Here is a 7,459-nt window from a genome sequence, read left to right as displayed (position 1 = left end):
CCCTCCTTCTGTCGTGCCTTCCTGGCAGGAATAGCATATATTCTGTTGTAGAAAAATACAAAGATAAATTACATATTGCCCCAGCCCAACATGACCATGCAGCTCTAACTTACACACACTGTTTACTGGCGGATTGTGTTAAATTCTCCTCAGTATAACATTAAGAAGTAAAACAAATTCACCTGTATCTCAATGTGAGGCACGGTGTAAAAAAGGAACATATTTCACCAAAATCAATATGACATCTAAATATGGCAGGCTGTGTGTGTACTCGTACCAGATTTACAGTAAAACTATTACTATACTATGGTATCAATCATTTCCCAAAATACATTTAAAATCTACAGTAACTTACTGTACACAGCACTGTGGCGTATACAGTTTTAAGACTGTAAAAACAACAGAAATAATTTACAGTGATGGCAGTCCTTATATTCCCTAAATAGTAGCTTGTCAGACTTTATGGACAAACCTCCACATGGTTGTTTTCTTAGAACACTGTAAAACCATTCTCCCAACCTTTAAATGACTTCCCTTGTGCTGCACTATAAGCGCGATAAGACTGAGAACTTGGCTTTCAACTCAAATTTTAATATTCTATGTGCTGAAAAACACATTTCAAACATACATGTTTTAAGATATGTGGAGCTGAAGTTAAGATCCTTTGGTTAAGGCTGTATACAGTAGCTGGCTCATACATTACAGTTGCAGGTTACAGGTTAATTCCTGCAGTGAAGTGCTTAGGAGATGTTTCCTTTCTTTAACAAAGGCATTTATAGACAACCACCCTTTCTGAGCTAGCTTGTGTGTGACTTGCTTCTGTGTGTTTTCCCATAGAGGGTTTCTTTGATCAGTCTTTCTGAAAATTATATTTCTGTGGTTGTCTGTCAGTATTTTAAGGTAAATGATCTGCTTCTATTGCACAGTAGAATTTGAGCACCTAATCATTTTACCAACATGAACTTGTTATGATTCAACTACAGCTCTCGTGAGGCTTTGTAGCGCTGATGTTTGATTTTTGAGACCACATTACTAACCATCTGTTGTTGGTTGCGTTACATGTACAATTTCATCCGAATTATATCATTATGCTTATAAAACATATTGTTTACAGTATAATAATACTTGTTTCAAAGATATTAAGATTGACTGTGATCCAAGTCATGTAATATTAATCTTTCTGATGAAATATGGGCATGCATAACATCATATTAGCTAAATAGTTGTTAACATACACCTCTGGTGCAACTCAGACACATCATCAGTGATGTATCCTGGGTTCATTGGGTGTTTCGGGTCTCACAACATCATACACCCTCGCCCAGGTGACCCAGCCAGGGTTAATCAGACCCTGGCTTGTGTCTGAGTAGCTTGTATGATTCACGGATCGCCCCGCTTGATCCACAGCCATCTTGACACCTCGTGCGAAATCCTCTGCACCCGACCTCCATGGGATTGCACCGGGTCCTCCACCCCCTGCTTTGGCATTCGCCTGCCAGCTCCTCGTACTTGGCCCTCCTCCTCTTAAAAGCCTCCTCCATCCGGTCTTCCTAGGGAACAGTCAACTCCAGCAGGACCACTTGCCCTGTTGTTTCTGACACCAGGACAATGTCTGGCCTAAGTGTGGTCACTGCGATGTTTTCTGGGAATTTGTTCTGTCTCCCTAGGTCGACCTTCAGCTGCTAGTCCCGTGCTGTTGCGAGCAGCCCCCCTGATTGATTCAGGCGCTGGTGTGGCTTCTCCCCGGCTTTAACAAAGCAATGTTCTGTCTTGCTGGTTGCTGATGTCTACTGCAAGCGATCCCAGTGCTGATGACCTCTGCAATGGCCCTCAGCACTTGGTTGTGGCGCCAACGGTAGCGCCCATCTCCCAGTGCTTTTGGGCAACAGCTCAAGATGTGTTCCAATGAACCTCCTCTCTGGCAGAGTGGGCACAGTGCCAGGCCCCAGCGGAAGATGTTGGATGGACTGGGGAGGACGTCATAGACAGACTGAACCAGGAATTTGATCCAGTGTGGTTCAGACTTCCACAATTCTGTCCACGATATCTTCCGGTCTGCCGTCTGCTCCCATCGGGTCCATGCCCCCTGCTGCCGCATCCCTACTGTCCTACTGCAGCGGGCTTCTTCCACCCCAGCTCGGACCTCATCTTGGATCAGCTGCTGCCTTTCCTTTCCCTGGGTCTTGTTAAAGCGAGGTCTTGGATTGCTCATGAGTCCTCCCCACCCAGATGCCACTGCCCCCATCAGCTCACTGTGTTGCAGCCATGACTCAGCCTGGTCTACTGCCTCTTGGGCCTTCCACTTCCTGCCGGTTCTGACATCTATGCCTCCCGAGGAGACCTTGATGTCACTGGAGTCTCTATAAAGTAGTACCTCTCTTGCTTGGGTTACCATAAACTCTTCCATCAGACTGCTGAAGGGCAGTTTCAGCTTGTTCTTCCTCCTGTACAAGGTGATCACTGAGGCTTCCGCAGGGAACAGCTGACTTTCCTCTCGAAGCATTCAACGGTGGTAATTGGCATGTCATAGACCAGCAGTGGCCAGAGCAGTCGGGGCAGGATGCCGTGCTGGTAGATCCAGGCTTTATATTTACCTGGCAGTCCTGACTTGTCCACAGCCATCAGCCAGGTTTCCAACTTGTTGGTGGTTGTCTGGAGTGCTGCGGTGTCCTTCAGGGTGCAGTTGTAGATCTTGCCCAGACACTTGACTGTCTTTTCTCCAACAGATGGTATCTGGATGTCTCCTAGTGAGAAGCAAAACTGGTCTGTAACCTTCCCTTTCTTCACCACCAGGGACCTGGACTTGGTTTGCTTGAAGTCCATCCGGGCCCAGTTGATGAGATGCCCAAGCCCTTGGAGGATCCATCTGGACCCCGGAACCAATGTGGTGGACACTATCAGATCATCCATAAATGCTCTGATGGGAGGCTGCTGTATGCCTGACTTGGTGAGTGGGCCTCTGCACTCCACCTCTGCTGACTTCACCAGCATATTCATCGCCAAGGCAAACAATATCACGTAAATAGTGCATCCAGTAATAATGCCCTTCTCAAGCTGATGAAATGCAGATGTTTCCGCTCAAGAGGTGACTCTCAAACTGAAAGAATTGTATTAGTCCAGTATGAGTTTCTTGATCTTGTCTGGAACATGGTATCGGTCAAGTGAGGTTTCCACCAGCATATGCGGGATTGACCCATAGGCATTGGCAAGATCGAGCCAGACGACTGCCAGATCCCCTTTGCCTTCACGTGCCTCACGTAACAGCTGGGTGACAACTCCTGTACATTCGAAGCATCCTGGCATCTTTGGGACTCCCCCCTTCTGCACAGAGGTGTCAATGTACGCGTTGCTCAGAAGGAACTCCGTCAGGCGTCGGGCAAGAATACTAAAGAATATTTTGCCCTCGAACACTGAGGAGCGAGATGACTCTGAACTACTTGATGGTGCTTGAGCTCTCCTCCTTCAGAATCCAGCCACTGCTGTGCCACCTTACCCCTCCTCTAGATGACCTTGATGAGTTTCCATAACCTCTTCAAGAGTCTGGGGCACCTCTTATAGACGATGTACGGCACTCGGGCTTGGTGCTGAGATGGTTCTAGCAGCCTTGATGACTTCTTCAACTTCCTTCAAAGTTGGCTCCTTGGTGTTAAATGCTGAAGTGAGTTATCAAAGTTTTGCATGGCCCGAGATCTTTGTCTCTTGCACTGTCACTGTAGGTGTTGCTGAGATACTTGTTAACCTTTTCAGTGTACGCAAGATGGCCACTTCTTTTCTGCCCGAGGATCTTCTTTGTAAATCCAAACAGATTAGAAATGAAGGTGACACGTTTCCTGGCTCTCTCCTTGCCCCTCCTCCTATGCCACTCAGCTCGCCGGAGGTGGTTAGTCTTTTCCTCAGGGTGTGGCGGAGTTCTGCCAGACCAGCCTTTTCCTCCTCCCTTGCCTTCTTAAACTGCCGTCTGAACAGTCTAAGCTCTCTCCTTAGCTGGCTGATCTTCACTTCCCCTTGGTTTGGCTCTGCTACATCTCTGGTCAGCTGTTTTTCCTTAGTGCCACTCTCTCTCCTTGTTGGCAGCAGTCCACTTGACCCGGCAATGTTCGGAATGTCTGACATGGGGTGGGGCTTGTGCGGCGTGGAGGTTCTGGGCGCTGTGGGGTGACTCCGGGCCAGGCTCCTCCAGCGTCTCACCAGGTACTGGACCTGTGCGTTGCACCACCTGCTTCCCCGTCAAGCATTTCATTTTGGCCTGGTGGATCTTCAGGCCATGCTGGTTCTTGCAAACTTTGCAGCAACATACGCAAAATGCACTCTGCACAAATGGACTATGGAATCTTGACTTAATTGTGTTTAATTTTGTTTTTGTAAAGCATTGCTGTACAGGGTACTCTACTGTAGCATTGCTTGTTTTCCTTGAGTCTTTTGGATTGTTATTGATAGGAATGCAACGTTATAGTTGTTGTATATGGTTTTTTTTACCATATATTAAATATATAGTTCTTAGAAAAAAGTCACTTGCTTTTTCAGTTATTACTAATTTTCAACTCAACATGGCAGTTACTTCAAATTCAGATGAGTTGAAAAGTGAATTTTTGGGAAAACACCTGGGAAGAGATGCCAGAACAGAATGTGAGCTCAGTGACTTATCAATGTGAACAACCCACACAGATTGCCACAAATGCATTTTACCTACTACTTCTAAACATCTTCCCATACAGTATATGTATCTGTACACTTTCTGTAAACAGTTTCTGTGTCTTCATGCTCTGCTGTACACTGCATTGTACAGGAGTTAGTTCCCTGTGCACTTTTGGATGAGGTCTGTCAGTGTCTACCACATTTGGCTTAACCCTTGTGTTGTCTTCCTGTCCACCATGAACTTGGTGTCCATCCAGGTCAAAAGTGAATTAGAATTTTTGGTGCTTTTTACAGTGTTTTTGGCTCTTTTTTATGCTTTTGACACTTTTTAAAACGTTTTTGTCACTTTTTTCAACCTTTTACTTTTAAATTCATGGTCAATAAACCTAATTTATATGACATTATACCTACTTTTTGAGTTAAAAAAGCAGAAATTAGGAATTATTTTGACTAATAGTTCAAAGGATGTTGAGTGCATCACAGACTGGTTTGTGTCAAAGTTTAGTCACGATACTGTTTTAAAACCATTTAAACATGTTTATAAAATTGAATAAAACACCTCAAAATTCAATAAAAATAACCATTAATTTTGCGTGCAAAGATCGTTGTATGGGTTCCATACAACGTATTTCCATGCATCCATGTTATTTTTGCATTTTGGTTAAAAGAAACCCATATTTCTGATATAAAAACTTTGAAAACGGGTCAAATTTGACCTGAGGACAACACAAGGGTTAAGAGGTACTGCTATCAGTGCCCTGTTCTCAGCAGGGTCAGTGCCTTTACAATGGTTTCCCTCTGCACTTAGAAAGATTGTTACGTTTGTCTGCTCTGTTGTGGGAGTATAGGGAGACCTGGAGCCTCTCAGAGGACAATACCCTGTATGAGATGGAGGTAACAGAATGCAATTAAACATGTGTTATACCATCTGTACGTCCGCGAAAGAGCTCATATTTAGTGACCAAAGGAAAGGATGGCATGTTGCAATACTGTGGCTGTTTGGCTGATGACTTGATTTGTTATCAAGTCAACTAGCTAATAATCCTGGTTGATGTCACTATGTGTCAGTTTTTTGTTCAAGAGTATAGAAACTGCTGGTATTCAGAAGTGGTGGTGTCTTTATGGAGTATCCTGTTTCAGTGCAGTAGGTAAGAAAGGGAGACTCGGCACATCTGTACTCTTCTGGTCTGTAAATCATTTGTTAGAGAGCCTAGAGACTATTCATGTTGTCAATGAAGCTTGCAGAAGTGAAAGGCAACAGTGAGAGAGTTTCTGTCGCAAATCTCACCCTCTCCTGACACCTGTCATCATTCACTCTTTTGTTAAAGAAGAGCAGTTTCATTTTGTGGACCCAGGAAGAAAATAGTATTGAATAACACCCTTGGTCACATATTTTTTGAGGAACTTCAGGCAGTGTGATAAATTAGGTGGCCCTGTAGATCGATAGAGCCTTCTTCTTCATAGCTCAATATGGGATTTGTCAAATTCGGGGCAAGACAGAAGTCCATTACGTCCATCACAGTGACTGGCTGTAATTTGGAGGTAAGAAATATATATATATATGCTGTGTATATGTGCATGTGTGGGTGCAAGGGGTAAAGTATTGTTAAGAGTTTACCCATTCTAATTCTGATTGAAGATTTAACTAATCAAATCCTTGAATCCCACTTATGATTATTTGCTCTTGTTTAACATATTACTAGTCTTTTATATGAATTCATATATTATAATTGTGTATTAGTCTTTTACATCTACATTAGCTTTTTCTAAAATATTAGAATGAAGAATAAAAGGGCTAGACCTTTAGGCTGTGGCAGAATAAAATGTTAAGTTACCAGCAAGATAAATACTATATATGTGAAGTTGTTATGTAATGTTGACTTTGAGTAACTCTTGTGACAAACTCATGGAAGTAAGGGACTGTTCGTTATTTATTTAAGGGGCCACCAGAGGAGTTTTGGGACCTATAGGCTAAAAAGACTTCACCCTCACCTCACCAGTAATAATTTTTCTATGACCCTCCAAAAATGATTTGAAAAACAGATGACCCTCCTCTTATGTGCTAGTTTGCACTTAGCAAAGAAGTACAGATGCCATTTGATTCTCATCTTACAGATCACACTGCTCTGTTATGGTGTGGTGGCCATTTCAGTAGATTTGCTCACTAACATTGTTGTGGAAACACAATAAGCATGGAAACTAAATGCACACTTCCTGCATTACTGCATTACTTCAAATACTAAGTTACTCCTCTAGTAAACTAGTATTCACATGAAATAAAACAATAAAACATTGAGACCATTCAGCAAAGGGCACTGGGAAATAACAAATTCAACACTGGTTGCTATGGACTTGTCACTAGGCTTCCTCAGTCAGTATTGTTTTGCACATAGGTAAAGCTGCCGAAGCTGAACATTATATTCCAAAACACATATGTTTATTTTTAAAGCAGATTTTAAATTACATTGTAACAATTTAACAATTCGCCCTTATGAAATCCAATCGCGGCACGGCTGTCTTGGAACGCAATAGACAGACGCTTAAATTCAACTAAAATGTAACAGTGAACAATCAGTGTTGGACCTACAGTCTGTTGAGATGCCTCTCCAAACGCAGAAACAAAGTGCAGTCACACCATAAAACGTTAAGACACGTTGAGAAAAAAGATCCGTAGGCTATTTTGCCGTAATCCAATGACACAGGAAAAAAAGTAATCCACAGCGATCAGTAGATCCACAAAAAGGTAAATGACACGGTGTATTCAGCAAGGCCTATACGAGCGTCACTTTCACCAGCCAGCTCCAAACAGGTGAACGAGGCCTCT

The 7,459-nt window shown here is 43.2% G+C and overlaps 1 pseudogene; it reads right to left on the bottom strand.

The window, feature by feature from the left end:
* Positions 1–1,340: 1,340 nt before the first annotated feature.
* On the bottom strand, positions 1,341–5,977 carry LOC144517456 (uncharacterized; annotated as a pseudogene).
* Positions 5,978–7,459: the final 1,482 nt, after the last annotated feature.

Source organism: Sander vitreus, chromosome 4, assembly GCF_031162955.1.
Source record: "Sander vitreus isolate 19-12246 chromosome 4, sanVit1, whole genome shotgun sequence".
Classification (NCBI taxonomy): Eukaryota; Metazoa; Chordata; class Actinopteri; order Perciformes; family Percidae; genus Sander; species Sander vitreus.
Note: the sequence above shows the minus strand (reverse complement) of the source record. Positions and strands in the feature narration are given on the sequence as shown.